Below are 26,119 nucleotides of genomic sequence, written 5' to 3' on the forward strand. Positions count from 1 at the left end.
AGGTTTTGTACAGTAGCATAGTGAAGAAAGGATGATATTCCTGATGGCAGCAGCTGGTAATTGTTCCCAGATGATGGGATGCGCTGCAGTTTCTGCTACGCTAACAACTTAAACCAGCTATATTGTATCTAGTGTTTCTGCTTTTTTAAGTTGCCATTTATGATGCTAGGCAAAATTAACACCGTTTTCAATCTCATTTGTCTAACTTATTAAAACCCTTTATTTTTTCTTTCCCCTCAGTTGTTGGGTGCCTTTGTCATTTTTATCCAGGTTCTTTTCCTTTAGCAAGTTTATGTCTGTCTTTCTTAATGCACTTGGAGCATATGCTTCAATTCTCTTTCCTACAGCCACTTTCTTTGTCTGACTCTAACTTCCATTGATACAGAGCAATTTTACAGATATAGATACAGAGTGCACTTTTTTCCATCTCTAAACCTGTATCTATGCAAATCAAGTATTTAGATGCTGTGGACTAGTTCCATACAAAGGACGATGACAATGAGACACTGCACCTACAAAATTTAATTTTAGGTGCCCAACTATTTCCTAAAATTTATGGTTGGAGCCCATACTCAGCTATCCACTACACAGGAAACTTGAGTAGAATTCAAGTCAAGCAGCTCACTGGAGAGCCTTTGAAGATAGTCGTAAGGAGGAGACACTCTCAAAGTTCATTCTTGAGCATACAAAAGGTGCTTATCCCACTTTAACAATCACCCCAGTGAAATTCTTTGGTTTAATGTAAGGAATTATTTTTTCGTTATTTTCTACCTGGAAATCACAAAACAGATAAAAAATTTCCCCGTTGCTAGGCTTGAGCATCCCTTGGAGGTTGATTTTGAACAGACATTTAAATTCCAACTTAGGGAAGAAGGGGGACTAGAGAAGGAGATGGGGATGAAAAACATTAAATATACTCTCTTCATGTCAAATGGTTCAAACTGTAGTTAAAGGTAACTTGGGTTTGAAGATTTCTTGAGCCTTAGCCATGAGGTGGATATCAGGCTGCTCAGCAATACAGCAGGATATGTGTTATCCATATGAACATGGTTAGGGTTAGGGGTTAGGGTTAAGGGTTAGGATTAGGTTTAGGGTTAGGGTTAGGCTTATGGTTAGGGTTAGGGGTTAGAGTTAGGGTTAGGGGTTAGGGTTAGGCCTAGGGTTAGGGTTAGGGTTCAGGTTAGGGTTTAGGTTTATGGTTAGGGGTAGGGTGTTGGGTTTTGGTTGTGGTTAGGGTCAGGCTTAGGATTTGGGTTTAGTGTTATGGTTAGGGTTAGGGTTAGAAGTTATGGTCGGATTAGGTTTAGTGTTTATTTTTATGGTTAGACTTAGTGTTTTGGTTTATGGTTATGGTTAGATTTAGGGTTAGAGTTTAGGGTTAGAGTTAGGCTGAGTGTTTGACTTTAGTTTTATGGTTAGAATTAGGTGTAGGGTTTACGTTTTGTGTTAGGGTTATGGAAATTTGAATCGTGTCATTTTTCCTGGAGGAACCTTTTACATTTGGAGAATTTTTAGAGCACCCAATGAAACATGATGTCCCAATGGTTGGAAGTTGGACTAAATGATCATTGTATGTTCCTCCCAATTATTGCTTTCCATTCTGAAGTAGAAGCAGGTCTACAATGATCCATTCAATGACAGTGGAGTCCATGGGCAACATGGAATAGGTACCATGGAGTGTGATCTGTGTTTATCCACTTCCTTCAGTGTATCATTTAAATTAGGTTTTGGACGTTTTATTCATTTTTCTTTGTATGGTTTTTCCCCATAAAGCTGAAGTCCAGGGCTAGTTTGTATTTGTCTGTGAGTTAAATAATGATGAAAGCCAAACTTTTTATGAACTGCATTATGGAATATATACCATATATACATCATATATATTGTACTTATTTTGTTCTTATACTGTTCTGCTAGAAGTCCAATGACAATTAGAGTTTTCGGTTCTATGGCTATAAAAAAGGAAAAGGAAGTAAACCAGAAGCGTATTACTTTTCTCAGTGTTAAGCAATTGTTTGAAGTCAGATGTGTAAATTTTTTATCTTCACCTTAAAAGGTTCTTTATGATGTGGACTTTAAGACACCAGAGGTAAACAGTTTACCTGTTCTCAATTTATAAAATAAGTGATTTTGTAAATTGAACCTGGAAATAACAGATTGGCCATTCAGCCTTGGTTTTCAAGAAAAAGCCTCAGAAATCCCACAATTCTACAGTGCAGATTTGTTAATATGTAGAGACCTTCAGAGTGGTCCTTTGGCCTTTTTGCAAGGTGTAATGCCTGATAAGTTAAAATTAAAAAAGGCTTTTGGGATCTCAATTCTGATTTTCTTCACGTTAAATACTGGAATTATAAGCATTCCTATTTCTACATTAGTAAACAGCCCAGAATACCTGTGTAGGGTGATCTGAACAAACCCAGATCTGCTAAATTGCTGTTCCTGACATAGTTACAGCCTGTGCCAGTGGCCATTGCCTCAGGGGCCATGCAGAGGTTAGTGTTTGGCTTGGGCCAAGGACCATTTGTAGCAAGTAGCTCAAATACAACTACCTTGTTTCAGAAGCTAAGAGAACTGTTTGTGAGGTATAGAACAAATATGGTGTGGAAAAGTGATTAGGGGTAAAGCTGGAGAAAACCAGGAAGTTACATTCACATTAGCAGAAGATTTAACAGTAAGGAAGTTACAGGGTGAAAATGGTTGCTGCTCCCTGGGTGAAATGCAGTTGCTGCTCCCTGGATGGGACTTGGTCAGCATGTCTCACTTCCCACACACAACACATGCTAAGGGGAACTAAAAGGAGAATGGAGCAGAGTTGACACACCACAGCCAGGCTCTGTTGAAATCCTTGCAAGAAGGGGAACTCAGTGGTACCTTGTAGCTGATAAGCCTCATAGCAGCTTGTGACCGAGGGGAAGAAAAGTTGTCTTGCTGCTAAACCAGCAACCATGGTGAGATCACAGAGGTAGTGCTGTGCACACCTCCATCCCAAAGGCTGCCTCAGGTGTAATGCTGACATTAGCCACCTCTGAGGTACCCCCCACTGAACATGATGGATGACCGGAGTTACTCAAACTCCACTTAAACATAAAACGTAGTATAAAAGTAAGTTAGTGTGAGTCCTTCAAGGGTGCTGGCACTTGCCGGCAGCAGGGAACACACTTGGCTATGGAGACCTGGGAGGGGATCTCCCTTATGCTGTTGGCATGTGTCCCTCAACCAGCCAGTCCAAGCATCCTTTAACCCACTGGAATAGTCAGTGAAGGGTCCCCATGGTGGGATGCTGACAGACTGGTTGGGCACAAGGGTCTTGGCTTTCCTGGGGCACTGACAGGCTAATAAAACACAAAGGGTTTGAGAAAATCTCCCCTTTTCACATGACACCAACTTTCCTGTCCCACCTCATCTACAGCTATTCCCTCTACTACCACCAAATTCAAGGAGAGTCTATAGAAATAATAAAACTCTTCCTGATAGTGGAATTCTCTTTAAGAGCATGCACGAAGTAAGTCAGAGAAAGGCCAAAGCATGAAATTAAATAAAACTACCAGGGCACACAAAAGATAATAAATAATGCTATGAGTGCATTAGCAGTAAAAGGAAAACTGAGGAGAGTGTTGTCTGCTGCTAAGTGGCCTAGGAAAGCTCTCTGAAAAATAATGACAACAGAACTAATAAATGGTTTCATTTGAGTTTTCTCCAGTGTATGCAGTTGGACATTGTCAATATAAATAACACAATTATTATTAACCACAAATATTTTCTATCAGACTAAAGAAAGATGGATTTGGATACTTGAACAAATTGTGTTTTGAATGGGCTAAATGAGATAAAATTGACTCAGAAGTTTCCAAAGTATGGTTGAAAGAATCTCAGAGGCTGACTGATTATCTCTAAAAAAGTAAAAGGAGAGGTTCCAGAAAAATGGAAAAAAAAATCTTTTATGCTTAAATGAACCACAAGGAAATTATAGTGCTGTCAGTATAATAAAATTTATGAGAATAATTAAACTCCTTATCAGCACCAAGGAAGAAAAAAGTGTTGTGAGTAAGACCTAGCAAGGAATATCTAGAAGAAATCAAGTTAAACTTACTATATTTTAAGGGAAACTTCCCATGTTATATGGCTAGATAAAATAAATAGATGCTTTATAAGTGATTTTTTTAACCACGTCTTGTTGACTGTTCAAGAAATGACGTGCCATGAATTTCTAGACAAAGCATTGAAATGAACCTGTATAATCCCTGTTTAAAGCAATTACACTACTTCCTTCAGCAAATATATCCTTTCACTTTTGTGGGGGTTATTTGGTTGTCTTTGGCAATAGCTGATGAGCAAAGCAGAGTATTGTTGAAATTGGATATAAAAGATTAATCATGATTTTGGACATCCAACGTTATTAACTTGCTTTATAATGGTGTGTAGGAAATACATGAGATTAATTTGTCCAATAGTTTTAGATATTTCTGCAGAATTGTGAATATTAAAAGCTTTTTCAAGACAGACATCCTTATTGTAAAAGCCAAGGCTTCAGAAGAAAACCCCCATGTTGCTCACGATTAAAGTGTTTTTAATAGTTCATCCAGTTGCTTAGTGATATGTGAGTTTTGATGTAGTTGGACTAACATGAAGGTCTTTACCACAGAATTTGATGAACGTCAAGGTTTCAGTGTCTTAGGTTACAATGTAAGACGTAACCAAAAGTATGTATTCTATTACTCTCTTCATAAGCTTTTAAAACCAGGTGGGGCAGTGTTCTTCATCTCTTCCATGACTGATAACTCCCTCCGGGATGATATCTCTGCCAATGGGCCATCCAGCCTCACTGCATGACTCATGAAATTTTATCATCCCATTGTGAAATGCTCCGCCCAGGGGGAGGAACCAAGCATTCCTACTTGGATATAATCTGAGGTTTGGAACACCACAAGCAGAACGACCTGCGGGATTCCCAGAGAAGAGCTCCATGGTCACCACTAGACCTCCAGAAAAGGACCAGACTTTACTACAGGATCACCGCTTCAACAGAATCACATTTATTGCTCCAACAGGACTGCAGCCACCACGCTGACCAACAGGGTGTCATGTTGTATCCTGGCTCTGTCAGTTTAAGCCAGTGTTTCTGTACTATTGCCTTTATCTTAATTTTCCTATTAAGTTGTAATTCTGACTTGGGATCTCCCACTGGTTTGCTTTCAAATTAGTACATTCTGTTACCAGGCTAAATAATTGAGGAGGAAGTACTGTTGTAAAAAAAGTGATGTTGTTAAGGCATCATTACATGGTATCTACTTGATTTTTTTCCAGAAGTTCATAGCAATTTTTTCAGGAAGCCAGAGCAAAAAGGGGATTCATAGTCCTGGTTATTCAAAAGTGTCCTCTCGGTGAAATTATAATCACATGGAAAAAAATTGAAAGAATGTGACACAATTTCTCACAAAAACCTTAGAACCAAAATTTTGATTTAACCTGTGTTAAGTCCTTCATCCTATAAATCACAGTGCCCTTTTCTCTTCCTAGACTAACAGAAGATGAAACTGCTGTATTTTTAGTTAATATAATCTGTAGGGACTGTTATTAACCAGGCACCTTAGATATAGAACCCCTTTTAAATGCTGGTGGTCTGGGTAATAGACGTGTTGTTAAAGATGAAATGGTCTCCTTAGGAAGTGAGAGTCTTGTATTAAAGTCTTGAAGTCAGGTGTTACACTCAAATCCTGTTTGTGATACTGAGATTTATCCAGTTCTGGATTACTGGGTCTATAAAAGGCAGAAATGGTGTTGGGAAGAGCTCGAACAGGAGAAATACTAGGCTTGCTTTCTTTAATGAAAGTTACCCTCTGTAGATCAGTTGTCAAAAGTTGCTTAAACCAGCCACTGTAATACTTCAGAAGATGGGGACTTAGCTTTTCCTCAATGTCATCTTCCTAATCTAGTGAAAAGTGATAAACAAGCCTTGTTTCTTTAAAATACTCCTTTGATGGATCCACATCTATTTTGATTTAAATGTATACAGAATAATATTACACAAAATAAATTTCAAATAAATATTTTATAATTATTTTAGGAAATATCGATGTAAGGGACATTCTTATTGTATTTATGTCCATTCAGATGGAAAAAGATTCATACAATGTCATTGAATCCAGTACAACCCAGACATTTAATTTGCATTTTAAGAACGAAGTAAATAATACTATTTCATTACTGAATCAATGTATTCAGCAATTTACATTTGATTTTTATAAAAAAAAAATCAAATCTGAAGCTCAGCATAAATACAGCAGACTTCTTACTAATGAGTGATTTGACAACTTTATTGTAGACAACAATGGTATCAGATACAGAATATAAATGTCAATTCATTGAAAACTTTAATTTCTGAAAGAAATTTCTGATGAGTCCAACATGTTCAATCAGGTGCAATCCCATATGTATCCAAATGTTGATATTTCTGGCAGTCACCATAAGATAGCATTATAACTATCAAAAGTTGCAAATATTTTGTACATAAATTAAAGATTGTGGATAAAAACTGAAGATTTCTTTTTACAGTCTACCTGCTTTTATAATAAATTACACAGCTTTTCAGGTGGGGACATATAACAGTGCTGTGCTAGCAGTATTCTGTTCTTGATTATTCTTTCCTGACAAATTATCTATCTTGAGATAAGTAAAATCTGATGAAGCAGTATGCGAAGAGTTAATTTTATGACAGTGAATGAAATAGTAATTTGAGGATACAGGAAGAAGGATAAATAAGGAAAAGGCTTTCTGCTAAAAACCAAAAAAATCCCAAAGCAAAAACTCCTTTGCAACAAACCTACCATCTTATGGGTATGTAATGTGAAAGGATCTTAAAGAAATATGGTGCAGTTTGTGAAATGAAAGTTTCATGACAACGAAGTCAATTGTTCCTTGCTTCTTTGATGTTTGGTGTCTCAAAGTTAAGCATACCTAATAAAAAAAGGTTCCTTTTTGATTTAATAAATTGATAAAAGCAATGCAATAATTCTTCAAAGCATTAGGCCTTAGAAAAGTCAAAATTCTCCTAAGGTACCGAGAAAACCAGTCAAACAGCATGTAGCTTATTGCCTTGCCTTGACATTGCATTAATCTCCCAGCATCCTGTATAAAATAGTAATCCAGATAATGTCTTTCAAATGTTTCTCTGACATTTTAAAAATTAAGCTGGAAAACAATCAGTTTTGTTGCTGTTAAGCAACAAATGCTTTAATTGATTACCTTCTTTGCTAAACAGAAAATAAAATTCTGCCAAGTCCAAAACTCTGGTCAAAAGTAAACACAAAATATGTAATTGATTGTTGCTCAGCAAGTGTTTTAAAAATAAAATGATCTTCAAAATGTCTTCAAAATGGGAACAAGAATTAAAACATACAATTGAGTGGAAAGACCAACATGACACACTGTATTATGCTGTTACCAGTGTTATATACCATTATTCAAGCTGTAAATTCCCACAGGATGGAAAAGACACATTTGGAGCAAGACTCTGAACAACTCCATTTGGGCTTGTCAGCCCAATATACACAATCTGATTTTACTGCGCATATAAGACCTTAGAAAATACACAGCCTTCATCTACTTAGTTTTGATCATTTGTGTTTCTAATTTGAATCCCATTGTTATTTTCAGAGATGGCTATTTATTTACTTACTGACCCTGTAAAATTTTATTATTTTTAGTAAAAGAAATAGATATCCAAATGGTTGGCTGCAGATAAATTAATTTTATAATATTTATGCATTTTAAAAAATATATAGTACCTTTATTTATTAGGAAAGGGAAAATGAGGAATTATACTTTTGATAAGGTAGTATGTATTCTGGTTGCTAAAATTATTTTGGCCAATAAGTGAAAAATTAAATTCTAATAATAGGATAATTTCATCATGTTTGTTGATGAATTTTGACGTAAGTATAATTGAGTGGATTGTGCAAGCAGTAAGAGTTCGATATGTATCATTCCTGAAGATAGGTATGAAAGGCCTAATTAAGGTGATTTGGCTACCCTGATCTACTCATCTTCTATAACCAAGTTTGAATGCTGGAACCATAATGAAGGACATTTTGTGGAGATTTTTGGTTTGTTTTGTTTTTTATTTTGTATTATTTGTTTGGTTTTTTTTTTAAGGATAGCTTTGTCTATTGGTTTCAGATAAAATAAACCTTTGTGAATGCGTCAGAGTGATAAACAGGAGAAAAAGCAAATGGAAGCAACTAGTGGTATTTGGATCCAATCTTATGCAAATCACATCTGACATTTAATAAATCACTGCTTCTAAAAAATCTTTTCCTAGAATTGGGGAATATTCTGTAGGTGCACCATCTCACAAGAAATTCTCATTTCTCTATCTGCCCAGGTTTCCAATGTGACTGGATCTCTTTTATACAGTTTTTTCATCTTCAATAATGATTATAGAGCTTTGCAGCCTGGTATCAATTATAAATGTCACAAATATGCTATTCGTTTCTTATTACAGAACTTTAAATGTTAAAACAAATTTTGATATCCTCACACAAATGGCAAGACCTTTTTCCCTGTTTCAGGTTTTAGCAGTACATCCTTTTAGCTGGTTTTCAAACTACATGATTGTGTTCCTGATTAATACAATTTGAATTAATCATCAGTCATTGCAAAATTTCTGCATCGTATCATTATAAAGAAATCTTCCTGTTAAAGAGCAGACTGCAAGAAATAAATGTTCAGATGCAAAGTTTGTGTTTGAAGACTGGGTAGCACTTCACATTGCCATTCTGATAGTCACTCCAAGATTTAAAACTGCCTCCAGTATATTGTGTGCTTTTGGCTTTAAAAACCTCTGAAAACTGTATTCTACTCACTTTCAAGTTAGTTTTAATTGCATTAATATTTAACTTACAAACTGTGTTATATGACTGACATGAACTGCTTCTTGATTTCACTTAAATAAAACCAGGTGTTTTAGAGCCTTCAGTTATTCATAGAGCACAAATCTGTTGTCACATAATCTTTATCATTATGGAAAAAACCAGGTTATTCCTGAACAGGAAACAGTACAGAAATTAGAAAGGAAATATATAGTACTTATGTTGTAACAGTGTTTTCAAAGCCATATTGCAGGTGTAAAAAGCAGGTGAGCAAGTATTCTGGTATCTTTTAAGTGATGGGGAGGCTGAGTTGTAAAAAGATTAAGAGAAGTGCTTAAGGCTATTCAGAGAATTATTAAAAAAACCAGGATTATCTCTCTAAATGCCCTGGCTTTTAGACCAGTCTTTTTCCACCTTGTTCACACTGCTCATGAAGAGAATCAGATTAGGTTAAGAGATTAATTAACAGCATCTTAAGTCTTCTGTTATTTTCTTCCATGCAGTGTAAATTCAAAATCACTCAATATGATCATATTGAATCTAACTGCAGTTCAGCTATCCTTAGCAATTCCTACATTATCTTCTTCTCTATGTATCTCACATGGATTAGCATGGAATTTGTTTAGCAGGAGTCAAAATAACAAGAGTTTGGTTTTTTTGAGGATATGGTGGTTTTTCTTGAGGACATGACTGCTAAGGATTTCACTGTGATAATTATTGTATTTTACAAGAACTTTCTAAACTGCTCATGACTGTTGAAGTTTGAAAGCTGCATCTGCCCTTTTCCTGGAATAGAAACATTAAATATCTTAGTAATATTTAACTACTTGGAGGAGATTCAAGATGTCTTTTGGATATTAATTTTGTCCAAAGCCACAAGACCTAAATTTATGTCTACCTTGACACAGGTAGGTGTATAATTACATAGGGGTCTTTATGTCCCCTGTATTATTTCTCTAATATTTGGGATATTTACCAAGCCCTCTTTTCCAGCCTTTAGAACCAGGAGAGATGTGGGTGTTCAAATACAATATCTGAAGAGATTCAGCATATGCTGTCAGTTCCTTTAGGAAAATCTCCTACCTCAGCAGTGTCTGTTAATGTAAGTAGTAATCTTGGGGTACAGAACTGTTAAGGGGCACAAGTTGTGAACTGAAGTTAATTCAGGTGTGGACTTTGTGTTTTAGGTGCTTGTTGGAGTTGGATTTGTTCCTGGTGAGACTGAGTTCACCCCAGTCCAAATCTGGGTTCTCCTTCTGCCAGATCAAACAGGTAGGTAGCTTTCATTCTGTAATGTTTCTCCCAGTCCTTCTGCTTTGCTGCTGAGGGTAGATTCACTGTGCAAGAATCTGGGTGTATTTTAGAGTGGAGAATTCATAAAGGATGAATCATGCTGGTTATTGGAAGAGCAGGTGGGTGAGGGATGCAGGGCGGGGAATAGGCTTTGTGTATATTTTGTACCTCAAAAAGCACTATAGGCTTCTTTTCATGTAATGTGCAGCACCACTGTGTTCGTCTTGACACCACTGTTCACACAGTCAGTCATCTGCTGACTATGCTTGGAGAACAGATGTGCCACAGTCTTTTGTTTTCTAAGCTATATGATCTACTCAGTTTGTCTGGAGCTAGCAGTGCTGTGCCAACAATCAACATTAGGCTTGATCCTTAGTTAATATATGAAATACTGTTCTGAAACAAGTGGAAAAAACAATATGCTGTTGGCATTTGAAGGTGCTAGAAATATAGAAAGTATTGTAAATACCAGGCACATTTGAGTAATAGCTTTGACAATATTTAACAACAAGATATTTAACAATTCCTTTGCTAAATATCTGCTTCTGTTAAAAGCTTAATCTGAATTTTGAGCACCACAGAGTAGAATAACTGTGGCTTTCATTTTTTCATCCCACAAAGTAATAATTTTTTTTATCTTGAAAAGTATAAGGCAATTTAAAACGAAGATGTTATCACTTTCTGTGTTACTGGAAAAATAACAGCCACTAAAAAGTGAGCTGATCCCCTTTTTACCTCCCTTTTTTGCAATAAGATCACATTTTTGTGGTGATACAAAAAAAAATCTACAATATATTAGAAGTTCTGATACTAGTCATGAATTCTTGAATGCTCCTCTGTAAGATCCAATTGTCAGCTGTTGAGGAGCATTCTAAGTCACAAGCAAAAGCTTTGTCAATGTCCCATTATTAAAAAAGGTAACAAAAACTGGTGATGAACTACAATTTTTCCTCCTCAGGAATATCCTTGTTGAAAACCACATTGTTTATGGGAAGCTGTGGGGTGTGAGTAAACTTTGTTTACTTTCAAATGGAGCATCAGGAGTCTGACCAAATGTGATGTAGTTGGGAAGAAAAAATAATATATATTTCATAAGTCATTGTGATATACACTTAAAAATCAGAAGACTGAAAAGCTCTTTGTGTTACACTTGTCCCTTTGCAAATCTACCCACAGAAATGGTACTGTCTCATCAGTATCTCTGAAATGTCAGCCAGCTTCTGGACTCTTTTCTTGTCTAAGGCCCATTGCTTTTCAGATCACAAATGAAAATCTTACATAACCCTTTTATTTCTTTACTCCTACTCAATTTATTATTATTATATCCAGAAAATTATATTAAAAAAATTAACGTCACAAAGTCAAGCATTCAAATTAGAAAACATTAAAATTAAAATTCCCTATGAAGCCTTCATTTGGCTCACTTGGACATATGTGCTGTAATGGTTTTTAATTACATCACACAGAATATTTTTTTCATATGGGATCCCTGGCTCCGTCAGTCAGAGATGGTACTTCCTTAATTAGAAGTATTCAGTATTTTGTTCTCTCGTCCTTGTTCAGTGTGTGGACAAGTCTTATTGGATTCAAACTAATCAGACTGCACTCTTTAAGCAGAAATTATTGATTTTTCTGTGCTATTTTCTAAATGGAACTCATTAATATAATGTCAGACATTACTTTATATTCACAAAATCCTCATAAGGTTAAGGGATTTATTATCTTCATTTTACATATGGGTAATGGCCATGCAGAGAAATTAAGCTTAAGTATATTCACTAGATTTGGGTGTCCAGTTTGGGGTGTCTGTAACCTCTTATTCTTCAGTGTGCTTGGCATAGTGTAATTCAGTACAAACTCAGGATATGGACCCTGCTGAATTCTCCATTTCTTCTAAACAGTTATGAATTTGACTTGCTGTCTGTAGTGGAAAAACCTCCAAAACAAATATTAAAAACTAGCCTTTAAAAAGTCATTACAAATTTTGTAATAAAACTTTTTCACAGGACTGCCAAGGAAAAGGCTAACTTCTAATCCAGATCCACAGTGCAGATACAGCTGCCTTATTTTTACCTCTGAAGGTCCTTCTTCCCTTTCCAACATATTCAACAAAAAGTAAATAGAGGGTATAAAGATATATATATGAATATGCAATGTGGAATAAGATAGTGGGAATAAGAGTGATTCTCTGAAGAATGGGATATCAGTTGACAACAGCAAGTAGTTTAATAACAGACATGGGCAATGAGATTAAATTTTACTTAGGGACATTATCTGAGTTTCAGTTTTACTGTCACTTTAATTTTCTGCAGATCTTTGAGTAAGCTTATATGTATGATTGGGAAAGAAGGCTTTATTAATGTTTATTGGCTATATTAATATCAAATAACTGTGTAATATATACATTTAGAACATATATTCAAACAAGGAACAGTAAAGTATTCCCTCATATCTCACAACCATCTCATCAACACTACTGGAGTCTTTAAATCCCTAAACCTCTGATCTTTGAACTATCAGAGCAGATGTCGAGCTGGCAGCTTCATCCTCTGAGTGTATCAATACTTTGGCAGTCATAAACTGTAGATTTTGGATGAATTCACATATCTTCCCTGATGCTGGAGGACACTGGAGTAACAGGTTTCACTTGGGAATCTGGAGGGATTCTCACTGTAATCAGAAGCTTACAGCTTATTTGATACTGACTTCATCATTCCCCCTGCTTCTCCTTAGTCTGAATGCCAGCTTTCTTCTCCTACAGCCTACCTCAGTTCTCACCCATCAGTTCCCTGCTCCTTTCTTTTCTCTTTTACAGGATTACTTCACATAGATCCCATTTATCTTTGTGTTCCTTTCCAGGATCAAATTTTTGATTCTTTACAGCTGAAGTGAACGACATCTTCCATTGTGATGTTTGGATGCCAGAGGACAGTGTCAGCACAAGAACAAGACCGACCTTTTATTCCTTTGCTAGGTGTGGGATGTGGAAATGTCTATTTCAGTAAGATTATTTTATTGAGGACCTTGTCAGATGGGATAATAAGGAAAAACAGGTAAGCCATAGACAAAGTGACACAAACCTGATGGACTAACACAGAGACAAAACCAAGAAACAAGCCTTGTCAGTTACACTAATTGATGGGCTATCAGGAAACTGCATGCAGGGTATTGCAGCCAACAAGGACGGAAACCTGAGGGTTCAAAATGGGGAGGAGAGGAGCTCAGCAGGACTAGGCAGACTGATGAGGAAAAAGGCAAGGGAAGGGAATGGGGAGAAACAAAAGCGAAAAGTGGGATGAGAGGGCTGGTCCCATATAAATAGGGCCAGTCACTGTGCTTATTTGACTAAGACTGGTGCCTGATCACCACAGTCTGTCTGTCCTATCTTTTGTTAATCCTTTCCTAACTAGTTCTCTGCATAGTCTCACTGCCTATCCCACGTGTGAGCACTACAAGAACTGGGTGCCATCCACTGGTGGGGAGTAGCTGTGAATGAGATCTGAGCTGGTGGGTCCATGCTCAGATTTGCTATAGGTGGAACCTGCGAGTGGGAAAGCAGCAGCTGCCATGTCCCACAGCCTGGGAGTACACTGCACTGGGCTCCAGAGGCTGGGCAAAGGAGAAAGGCCTGGGCCAGGGCTGCTCTAACATCCCTTAACAGACAGGTTTTCATTCGACAGAAGTAATTCCAAAGATTAAATTGGGCAGCATATAATTTTCAAGCATTATAATCATAATCCAATCTGACGCTTGGTGCAAATATAATGAAAAGGGTCTTTTTTTAAATGAGCAGGGCTAATGATCCCATTTTTTAGTAGCAAAGCTTTTTGTACTATTTATTTCCTAGGTTATAGTATCTATACATGATAATCTTTTCTTAAAAGTATGGTCATGAATAAGATGATGAGAAATTTTGAGACAAAATGAATAGGTGGCATCCTTCATCTTATTTAAATAAGCCTTGGCTCAAATTCTTATTTAAGATCATAATATGGCAGAAAATTTCTGTTGCACTTATCTAGGCATGGATGAAATTAGAATTTATAAATACCAGTTGTTTCAGGCTGTGCTGGATTATGCATAGTGTTCTTTGCTGTATATCACTACAGCAGAAAAAGACAGCAGAATAATTTCATTACAGCTATTGAAAACAATAGGTAAACTCTCTGCCTCCCACATGCTTTCATACATAGAGTTTTCCCCATTGTAACACTTACTCAAAATATTATGGTTTAATATAAAGTTGTCATGTTGTTTTTTTGGGTTTTTCATTTTTGTTTTTGGGTTTTGGGTTTTTTTTGTTTGTTTGTGTTTTTTTTCCCAATAAGCAGTGAAAATGATCTCTACAGTGACTGGTAGCTCAAGTACTAAGGTTTGAGAAAATTGAATTGTGCTGAGGGGCAACTGTGCTTATAAAGTGTTTACTGCATGTAAACAAACAGAAGACTATGCATATTCCCTCAGCAAAAGCTACTTACAGAGAGCAGAGAATGTCAGTAAGTAGGCATGAGGTGGCTGTAGCGAATAGTGCAGAGAGAGGAGGAAAGGCAGATGTTATAATGCAATGACACTGCACCGAAGACCAGTGTGTAACATTAAAATAAGCCGTTTTCCTGTTACAGCTGGCTATGCACAGCATAGTGTACACTTGGAATATATAATGCTCTAGCATCTGCTTCTCTGTAAAGCTTTCATTTTCTTTTTCAGACAGCTATAATCTCAAATCTTTTGTTTGATAACTCCAATGTGCTTGATGGGAGAAAAAAGGCTGCAGTGTTGTCACAATCTCTAAGTCAATTTCTTTAGCAGTGAAAGAGACCCCAGAAATTTTGTACAGTACACTGCAATGAAAACACAAAAAGCGTTTGCTTTTCTGCCTTCTGCACTCCAGTAATTTTCTTTTCTTGATGCAAGATGGAGTGCAGGTGACAAGGACTAGTCTAAAACGCAAAAAGAAAGGTATTTCTTTTACTGTTGGAGAAAGTCACAAAAGAACGAACATTTTCAGAGCTGGACTTTATTGTTTCGTTCATATCTTTGCACTTTAAGGCATATAAATCTCTTCATGAGATGTGAATGAAAACTGGTTTTCACAGATGCTGTTTTGTAACAGAAACCTTGTTTCTTTGGGTTTTTTTTCAAAATTGTTTGCTGGCCAATATTTTTAAAAATTTTAAGCATTCTAAAATTTAAGTATACTCTTTTACTATATATGTATATGATTGTTGTTCCAGAAAAAGATTTTTAATATATTAACAGATAGTAGAGAAATCAAAAATTAAGGATGCAATTTAATACAGTTTTCACACCTGCAGGTTTGACCCCAATGAATAAACAGTGAAGCTTATTTAGTTTTCTGTGGTTTCCAACAGTCCTTCCAGGCTATGGCAGCTTAGTCTTTTTAATAATGTTACTTTGCCTTTGGATAAAAGCCTGCTGCATCCACTGATTCCACAAATGAATGTACAAATATTAAAAGGGGAAAATGGATTTATACCTGAATATTGGATGGATCTAATTACACGAGAGAATCAAAAAACCCCACTTCTCCAGAATACAGAGCTCTAAAATCCATGCATAACTATTTATCCATTTTGAAAAAGTAAACCAATTAGGTCACTGGCATATTCACATACAATGTGATTGAAGGTCACAGCCTTTTGTAGACATAAATGACCTATTGAAATGTTCAGGCTTTTTACTTCCTTTTGCCAGGTTGTCTATACACACCAGTGATCACTCCCTTTGATTTCTCCCTCTTCAAATCCTTTGCATGCAATCTTTTTATCGCCAGATTTTTGAGGGAATCCTTGCAGCCTTCCCCACCATCTCCTTTGCTGAAATTTTCCTCAGTCCGTTCAGAATACCAGATATTTCCTCCCTGCTTTGTGTGTAGTTCTCCCATCTCCACCCAATGTTCAGTGTTTTTTTCTCTGTAACTTTTTAAAGAACACATGCCAATGTGCTAATTCTGTAAGGCTTCAATTTACCTGCAATCCTGATTCTTTTTTCATAATTACTTATTTATTCTCCTTGCTTATTTCACCCAGTGCAGAAACAAGACTAAAAAACACTGCCGTGTGATGCCTGAATGTGCAAAACACGTTTTTTTGTGTTGCTGTGCTGTAGGATACAGTGGTGAACTCCAGGGTCAAAAGCTCAGTAAACCAAATATAAGTGTAAGACGACAGACATTCCTTCCCATGGAGGAAAGTCTGGGATTTCCTGTGAAGCAGTTAGAAAAAAGTAGGGCACAACACCTAAATAGCAAGTAGCCCAAAGTAATTTTATTTCTGTCATCTTGCTAGTCAGTGTTTTCAAAGAGGGTAATACTTGCTGTCAACAAAACAACAGTTTTGAGAACAGTACTCCATTGTATTTTCCCTGTCTTGAACAATATGTTTACTTCTATCCTCTAGCTATCCTTTCTCATTTTGTCAGGTAGAATAGGAAAACTGAAACCTCACTGAGAAAAAACAAAACAAAAAACCCGAAAAACCAAACCAAACAAAACACCGAACAAACAACACCCCCCAAAAAAACCCCACCAAAAAACCAGGAAACAAACAAACTGAACAAAAAAATGAACCAATCCAAACCAGCAAAGAAGTTATTAACTCAGGCTAAGATAGGTTATTGTCTCATATTTCCTGCAGAGACATGTTACAAACCAAAGATGAATCAATCCTGAGCTGCAAAAGTATTGTTCTACCTTCCGCAATTTCTACAGATCTGTTTCTTATTCCCTTTCAGGAATACTTTTAGTTGTTTTTGCTGAGCAATACTATAACATCTGAAATTAGACTTGAAAAACATTAGACTATAGGCCACGTGGAAGAAAACTGATTGAAATCAGCTCACAGGAGGAGAGGTTTCATTCCATATGTGTTCATTCCAACGCGACGATGTGATTCAGCAGGTGACTAGAGCTGTATGGAAGATAAGAGTAGGTAGTCAGAAATATGAAGGAATCCAGAAAAAAAACAGCAACTGAAGCAAAACTGAACATAAAAGGGGGTGCGGATGTTGAGGAGACAGAGAAAAAAGGGGTATTTGAGAGTCTGAATTATTAATAATAAAAATGTTATGATTCTAAGACTTCAGTGCTTTATTAAATTTAACAGATGAACATTAGGGAAAAGGCTAAGCCTTCAGGAATCAGGAGGAACTTGCGTAGCAGAGAATTTCACAACTTCTTTATCACAGACTGGATAAGAAGGATTATCTTTGCTGCAATAAGTTTATTTTTCATTTCTGACTCCTAAATTTCTTAAAGGAAAATCAGAATAAAAACAATTCTGGAACAACTGTTGCCAGCCTGAATAAGACTTACTGGATAAGCAAGTAGATGTTGTTTAGTCACCATGTAGTAAAAGGAACCTTCCTCTTACCAGCTATGCAAAAGATTTTCTCTGTGCCAGGTGAACTGGACTCATTAACAGGCAGAAAAAATATAAGACTTCTGAAAATGCTTAATTAAAGTGCAATAGTAGACTTTAGTTTACCTATTTTTCCAGAAAGCTTTATGTATGCATATTATGTGTTAAGAAGACAAAACAAGAAAATACACTAGAAAAGATACATTTGCATTTTAACTCCCTAAAGGCACTAATTTAGACCACAGTAGGGTGGTTTCATACCTGATTTAGTCATGGAACTAGTTTACTCTGCTGTTGACTACATAATGCTGTAATTACTCTTCACCTCACTTCTCTTTGATCTACATAAGATATGTGCATTGTTTATGAACTATTTTTCTAACATATGGTTATAATTATTTTCTGTATTTAAGTCAGTGTATTTTTTATCATTAATAAAATTGAGAAATATATTAATGACCGAAGCCTCTAAAAACGTGCTAGAATTAAGGGTCTTATTTCATGGATGAATAATGAAGAATTATCTATTGTGGTCATGATTCCAAATTTAATCATTGTCTATACCTGAAATACGGTATTAACAGGACAATTAATGCAAGTACTCAATTTCATCACATACTAGAAAAGTCACCATAAACTTATTTCAAATTCTTAGAGTCTCTGAGTTTTTCTACCTTAGATAACGGATCTGGTCAGCTTAGATGTTTTCCTACTAATTTTTCTTAGATGTTTTCCTATTAATTTTGCTATAACTCCACTCCCTGAGATGCTTTCCAGATAAAGAATCCTAGCTGAAAGTCATCAGAGACTTGGGCCTGACTTTTACCCAGGAAGGCATTGTTCTGTGAAAGCAGATGATCATTGTCATTTGTACTCATCCCCTGCTACCTTTTCTAAAGAAACTATGAAAGCATCAGGATCAGACTCTCACTTGGTAATGCCAGACAAAGTGCTTTTCTGGTTTCAGTCTAATTAACCAATCACTGAATTTCAGAGAATGGGAAGAATCTCCTGATGAACAGAAATTATGAAGGACTGCAGCATCCCTTTCCCACTGCCAGTCTACATAAGGTAGTGAAAAAACTGCAGATATCTGTACCTGTGTGAGGCCAGATGTAAGGTTTTTATATTATGCAATCCATCCACGAAAACTGGTGGGCTTCCATTTGGTGAACTCCTTGACGGTCAAGATTTCTTCTTCTATGTTGCCTTTAACTCTTCTGCTGTTTGTCATTCAGCTACACTGTAAAATAATGAGACAATATTATAGGTGAGCAATACGAAAAAAGCAAAATGATCCAAATTCATGAAATTCCCTTTATATTGGCAAAGATCTGAGGATGCAGATAGCAAGAAAGAGTGATCACCAGAGATGAGAAATGGTTGAGGCGTTCCTTCAAATAAGATAGAAAATGTCTCTAACTATGTAAGGTCTCCTTCTCAGGAGTCTGGCAAAGGATGATAAAAGAAATTTCCAGCAAAGACAGTGGACTTTGTCATATTTGATTGTAAAAATGTAGGACGACTTGCATTATTACTTCACTATCCCTGAAAATTAGTTTTTTTACTTGGCTGTGTAAAGTCATTTTGGTAGAAGATGAGGTTGCTGCTTCAGTGCTCGAGCTGTGGTCCATAAGAAGAGAAAGAGATGTACAATGATGTTACACAGAAGAAAAACAGTGCTTGACATTATTTTTCTATTTGTAGCTGAAGCATATTCTAGTACATAGTAAATGATTGTCTTAGATGTAATTCATAATATTGTCATTGATTCTAACTTTTACCTGTTTATTGTTATTTCTCAACTTCATTTATACTGTTGCTATTACTGTTTTCTTTCTCACATGCTGTATCTTTTGATAAATGAGAGGACAGGCTTCTTGGGGCACTAGCCATATTTTTCTGAATGCTCTCTGTGATGAAGTAAGTCCTGCTTTGGTCTCAATCAAATATTGCTCACACTCTAAAGAGAAAAAAAGTGGCTTCAAAATGAATTGTAACCCCTGAAAGAGCTGGAAGTAAAGGTCTCATCCTGCATTTGTTGCAGATGTTTCACTGTCTATTTATTTTGTGTCTAAAAATGGTGTATGGGGGAACTCATTTCAGTCAAAATAAAAGGAATTTAATGTCTTCCATTCTGTTTGTAATGAGACATCCAAAGGCTTAAAATCTCACCATTTGAATCAAGTTAGCTATTCCTTATTTATTTACCTCTACCATCATTAATACCAATATCTGATTTTATACTCTTTAAACAAATGAGAAAAGCCTCCCTGGTTTAGACCTAATACATGCCCCCAGTGCAAAATATACTTGTCTGTCCTCCTGCTTTTTTCCTTCGCTGGAAACACCAGATTGTATTTACTCAGCTGAGTCTCTTATGCCAATAAACAGCAGTCATGCTGACACCGCACCACAGGTCACCAGGGATCCAGTTTCTTGAATGTATTTAAATATTCTGTTGCCTGATCAAAATACTGATGTTGTCAAAATTGAAATATGGATGTGCATGTTCTGCAGCTCTTGATTATCATGGGATGTTTCACATGAAATGAAAAGCAGAGCAGAGTTAGTCATGTGAGAATCTCTCCTGCTTTCTGTCTATGCCTCACTGCTTCTTGTCTCCATCTATGAAAGCTATACATAGCCTTTGAACACCCAGAGCAGTGTGCTCAAATAATAAAAGATAAACTCTAAAATTAATATATGGAAACAATCAGCAAGTATGAAAACTTAATTTCATAAAGCGTAGATTTAGATATGATACATTGGATTTTTAAAAAATTTTTACATATAGACAAATACCAATTTTTTGTTTTTTTTAATAGAGGAAGTATAAAAGGCATTAAAATTAGGCATCTATTAGAATGCTGTAAGGCACAGTATAAAAAAAATCTACACGTCATTACAAAAAAAAATTCACTCAACGCTCATCTTTACTTAATTTGTCTATAATGCCAAACATGCTAGAGAACTGAGTAGATGAGAAATTGTCAAGGCTTGAGGTTATAGAAAAAATAGGGGGCATGAAAATTTAGGAAATACTTTTGGCAGGAGATGTAGAATGATTTTTAAAAGAAGGAAAAGATAGTTCTACTAAAAAAAAGGAAAAGAGGGGATCTACTCAAAGGTTGTATTTGACCAATAATTTAAAATTGTTTGGTTTGTTTGCATGTTGTATTGCTATTTATATGCAATTCAGGATCTGCAAGAAGAGGACTTTGAGATAAAGAGCTAAGTTTCACTTTGAAAATAATGAAAGCAAATACTCAAAAATGTGTTTGAAAGTGTAAAATGGATACTTGATATTTCATATTTTCCATGTCCCTTTTTAAGCTGTGACATCCTGTATCTGTGACATGACATACACCAGTTGAAGCTTATCCAGGAGTTTCCATACTTTAATTTTAGATACCAAGAAATGAATTAATTTTTTCCTCTACTTCATGAGTTGAATGAAATTAAAAACCAGTTATGCAGCTTCTGAAATTAGTAGGGGTAGACACACTTGCTTTCACACAGAGAGTCATAATGAAAAGCAAAGAAATTTCATATTGTGAATGAGATTCAACCTGTTACATTTAATTGAAATATATTTCAATGGCATAGCTAGCAAAATTTTCAAACAGTGCCAGTTCAGTTTCATACTATTGACTATTTATAGCCATCATCACAAATTAATTTAATATTTTCTGACAAATAATGAAGGATATTTTAAAGTTTTACATATACTTTAGAAGAAATACATAATTTTTAAGTAAATGTGGAGGATTTAATGTGAAATACTAAATATCAGGGCTAAATAAAATGGTATGGTTTTGCTTGATTACACTGTAAAGCTCAGTGGTTTGTTGGTATTTTATCCTTTCGTTTTTCATGTTTGGGGTTTTTTTTTAATTTTCAATTTATTGGCCTAATAGCTTCCCTTAGTACCTAGCAGAGTCTGTACAAAGTTCTAGAGCATAAACTGAACATCATTATTTTCTCCTCATGTATCATACCAAATATTACATTTCACACTCCTATTTCTCCATATGCAGCCCATAGTAATGAAGTCTAATCCTGACAAGCTATTTCCTGTGAATTCCTTTGTTTTTCAAAAGCAGAGGTTATAGATTACCTGTTAATAAGTAGAAACCTCTGTGATAAATGTTATTAAGTACTATGAAATATAAAATCAAGAAGGGTGAGGCTGAAGAAAATACTCCGAAGACGTATCTTACTGTGATTCGAATGTGGTATGAAGGAAACTCCTGATAACAAAGTGCAGCTATGTCAGCTTTATAGATTTTTATGTTAAGATCTTCTTTGCTTATTTTATGTACTTAATTTTCTTTGTGTTTTCTGAGTTCCAGAGATGAGCCTATAGAATGCTCTTTTATTCACATTATCCAAAAATATTATAGGAGCAAATGTGATCAAATTGCCAGTACTAGAAATTCACATCATACATGTACGAAATTTGATTATGTGACTCCACCACATCTTTCTGTTTGTCACTGACTCGCCTTTTATCCAATAACTATCTAAAATACCTTGCCTATAAGGAAGCTTATAAAGCAGTATATGACCATGGCTTCTGCAAGTTTAATGAAAAGAATAATTGTATATTCCTCTTTCATTTAAATAAGTAATTAATAATAAATTTCTGGGTATTTTGTAACTTAAATAATCACTATAAATTCAAATTTGTATGCAGGTCTTTTAAAAATTAAATAGCCAACTTTGAGCATATTTTCTTTGAATTTTAATGTTATTTCTTTCTGACAAATATTTTCATTTAACAGGATCGCATTACTAGTTTTGTTTATTTTCTTTTCCCTTTGCTCTCCCACACTGACTGCCCACAATTGTAAAAAATTAATAAAAATAAAAATAATAATAATAAAAAAATAGTCAAATGGCCTTGTATAAACTTCTTTGGAACAATCTTAAAGTAAGATCTTTTTTCTGCTATTTTAATTTGGAAGTGAGCCTTTTTCCTTCTTAATTTAATTCCATAAACTCAGTTGCACTAAAGGTTTGTCATAATGGGTTTTTAAATACCCATTGTCAGGATGCCCTGTGGCAATCCAGTTGTGATTCTAAATGGCATCCAGCTGGACAGGAATGGCTGCATCAAGATGTACACCAGAATAAATTTTTTTTTTTTTTTTGGCTTTGAACTAAAAATCCAGTATTAATTTCATGAGTGACTCTCATCTGCATTCCATTTTCTTTTATGTAGGTTTTTGGAGGCTGTCTCTGGAAAAGCCATAGCCAAAGGAGGTGTGCTGACTTGGTACTTGAAAACCTCAAAGAGATGGAAAAAATGTCAGAGGGAGAAGATTAAGGCTTTAAATTCTCAATAAGTTATAATTCCTATAGGAGCAAAAATTCTGCCCTTGGTTTATTCCTGACAAATTGAAAAAAGTAAAAATAGTTTTTTGAGACATTTCTTCCCTTCATTATCTCTGTGTTTTGTCTGGTACTAGTGACACAGTTGCTTCTATGTGTAATAGTTCTTCCAACCTGGAATAAGCATGTTGGTAGCATTACCATTCTGTAGAATGCCTTCTTGTTGATTTAAGCATGGAAAGACTGGAAAGGGGCCATTTGAGTTCACAGGTGGTGATATCATGGATTCAAACAGCCTCACATGGTGAAAAGCCAAAAGAAAAATAGTGTTACAATCCCTTTGAGAATCTTCAGTTTAAAAAAAATCCTATCTACAGAAACACAATTATGCCACCCACACTTTTAAGTTGTGGAGGAATAAAGAGTTTATCGGTTCATTAACTCAAATTAGTGTTTTATCCCAGGATTTTCCAGATTTCTTCATTCAAATAATTTAAACATGGAATATGAACATGTCCCTATATTCAGAGCAGAAGGAAAGGAATTAATGAGCATACTGAATATTTTGTGAGGAGGTTTCCAAACCCATTCTGGACTATAAATTTGATGGCTGTTTATAAAACATGATTAACAATATGAGAACCAGAGAGGCTACTGTAACATGAGATTAATCCTCATTTTCACTTTTAATGGGGTTTGATAATTGATTGTTGTTGCTTTGCTTTTCTGATTGCACAGATGAGACTTTGATTGGCTCAGATGAACAAATCATGATAAATATCATTGCTGTGTGGGCAGTAAAGCTGTTGCTTATATTGCTGAAAGTGCAGATTTCTGTTTTATCAAATGCACAGCTGCAAGCAATAGCCCCATCCTATAATGCATGGTAACATAGTTGTTGAAAGGAAAGAGATGATAATTATCAGGAATCTCTCCAGCTACACAAATAAAGCATCATATTCAGATTTAATATGTAACAATACTGATATCCCTGGGAAAAGTACACATGAGCATATTGCAGACTTATACCCTGTCCTTTTTTATTGCAATAAAACTTGTGGACTGTGCATGTAAGCTAACTTCAAAGTGCTGTATTGTTGCCTTAGGTTTTAATTTTTATATTTTTCAAGTCCTGTACTGCCTAGTGTGTTACTCTGAAATTTCTTGTGGCCTGTTAGCTGCTGTTCTCTCATAATGGTTAGACATAACAAACCTCTCTAGGTTTCCACATCAAGGACACCAGGCCCCAAAATGTGTAAACTAAAAGCCTTTGAGAGGGGGGGAAAACTTGGGGAAATTACATCATTAACTGAGTTTATAATTGGAGAATTAACCCTGATATGCAAATGAACCAAACTTATAAAAGTGTGAAGGACTTGTGACCCGGAGTCCATCTTGGGTGTAGCCTTTGGCCTGCCCAAGGTGTACATTTGAAGTCCCTTCAAATAAATACCTCCCTTTATTCCCTTATTCTTGTCTAGTCTCTGTTTCTAGGTGGCCATCCCAGGCATCAGTACAGAAATTACTTCAGAAATTTTTACTAAGTAATACTCTAAAATGCATTGGAAAGGGCAAGTAATTACCCTTTGCTAGTGCAAACCTGATTTTCTGACATTTGGTGCAAGTTGAGATCCTGCAATAAAAGACTATCATATACAAAAAATAGTTATGCTTAGCTATGGATATCTTTAAGTACACTTACTGGGGTAGCTTTAAGCACAGTTACTGGAGTTTTTTAGTAGTTTTATCTTCAGTGTTGTCATTGTTTCCACTGACGAGCTCTTTGTTACTGTGGTTCTAGTTTTTCACATGCTGAAAATTCTTTGGGCTGATTCTCAAACCACTTTCAGAATTAAACCTGTCCTATGAAACAAACAAAGAAAAAAACCCACTGCTCGCTACCTTGATTCTTTAAAATTCACAGCTAATAACTGTAGAAAGAAAGATTTTGAAGACTTTTCCTTTTTGGATTTTCCCTAGTCATTAGACCATCAAATACATTTTTATTTCTTATATTTTCTTTTTTCATCCTTTTCATTGCTATGCCCAGATTTAATTTTGTTTTTCAGTCAAATTTAAATGTCATTTTTTCTTTCCATACACCCAATAGTGCTTTGATCAGTAGTTAGTGTCATCTTAAAGTACCTCCATTTATTTTTTTCTGCACTTTTTTTCACACAGAAATTTTATTTTCTCCCTCTCCATTCTGTTTTGTTGGTTTTTTTTTTTTTTTGGTTTGGTTTTTTTTTCTTTTTGTTCATAAGCTACACTGAATAAACTGCTTTGACTTTCAAATGTCACATTCTCATATTCTTTACAGCTTAGTCACTTCCTTGGGACAATTTTGAGATCAGTGCATTCTGCTAAGGACCAAAGGAAAATTTGAACATATGGTAACACTCTTAAACTATGCAGATAATTCACTAACCTACTGTTTCTACCAACAATCGCTTGCTTTTCTCACTTACTTCTATTATATACATATATATACACATTATGTATTCTTGTTATTTTCCAAATGCATCCGTATGTGAAGTAATAAGCATTACTTTCTCATGAGTAAAAACATACAAGCCATTGTCCTGTACTGAAGTCTAGAGTAAATTTTTCTTTATGTTTATCCAATATTTTAGCATGAGCTTAAATACTTCAAGTGTAAAATGGAAAAGGTTATTGAGCAATTATCATCAACTGTGGTTTTTATTCAGTCATAAAATCTGAAGAAAGGATATGAAGCTTGAACAATTAATAAGCTACCCCATAGAAATGGGCTCAATATTGGGTTGAAGGTGTATTTTAGATAATCATCAATCATTCTTTCTCTCTTCATGAAGAACCCAGATATTCTTAATTCAGCATAGAAAAGTTGCTTATCTGTTATATTAAAAAAAAAACATTTTTATTTCAGGCCAAATTTTTTACAGTTAAATAGTTTTGACCTTATATATGACTGCAAATATTTTCCATAAAACAAAATTGCATTTTAGTAATAGACCTCTGATCAAACACAAACTGTGTTGTATGAGAAAAAAGTCTTTAATCTTTAAAGTAAAGAATAACAATACAAATCGCACATTCAATAAAAGTAATTCCTTGATTTGGAGAGTGAACAAATTGAATCTATGATAAACAGCTCACTAAGCAAAGAAAAGAATTGACTTTCCAGAAAATATGTTTAGAATTTAAAATAATGGCACAGGTAAAAACGCACTATATTTTCTATTGCTGGACTATTAAAAAACTACC

The 26,119-nt window shown here is 35.3% G+C and overlaps 2 long non-coding RNA genes across 10 annotated transcripts in view; one reads left to right on the plus strand and one right to left on the minus strand.

The window, feature by feature from the left end:
• The window catches only part of LOC108447962, a 37,578-nt gene extending 17,996 nt beyond the window's left edge, over nucleotides 1-19,582 (plus strand). For 6 of the 9 annotated variants that reach the window (XR_001863698.1, XR_001863695.1, XR_001863696.1 and 3 more), the window contains 3 exons: nucleotides 9,858-9,966; nucleotides 10,052-10,136; nucleotides 13,017-19,582. This is a non-coding gene — a long non-coding RNA (uncharacterized LOC108447962). The remainder of the gene's footprint in view (nucleotides 1-9,857; nucleotides 9,967-10,051; nucleotides 10,137-13,016) is intronic. The other 3 variants (XR_001863701.1, XR_001863697.1, XR_001863703.1) reach the window with 3 other exon arrangements.
• On the minus strand, nucleotides 1,168-15,377 carry LOC108447963. The gene is made up of 3 exons (XR_001863704.1): nucleotides 15,365-15,377; nucleotides 15,275-15,281; nucleotides 1,168-5,128 (listed from the first exon to the last, which is right to left on the minus strand). It is a non-coding gene; the product is annotated as an uncharacterized LOC108447963 (long non-coding RNA).
• Nucleotides 19,583-26,119: the final 6,537 nt, after the last annotated feature.

Source organism: Corvus brachyrhynchos, unplaced genomic scaffold (assembly GCF_000691975.1).
Source record: "Corvus brachyrhynchos isolate BGI_N302 unplaced genomic scaffold, ASM69197v1 scaffold147, whole genome shotgun sequence".
NCBI classification, from domain to species: domain Eukaryota; kingdom Metazoa; phylum Chordata; class Aves; order Passeriformes; family Corvidae; genus Corvus; species Corvus brachyrhynchos.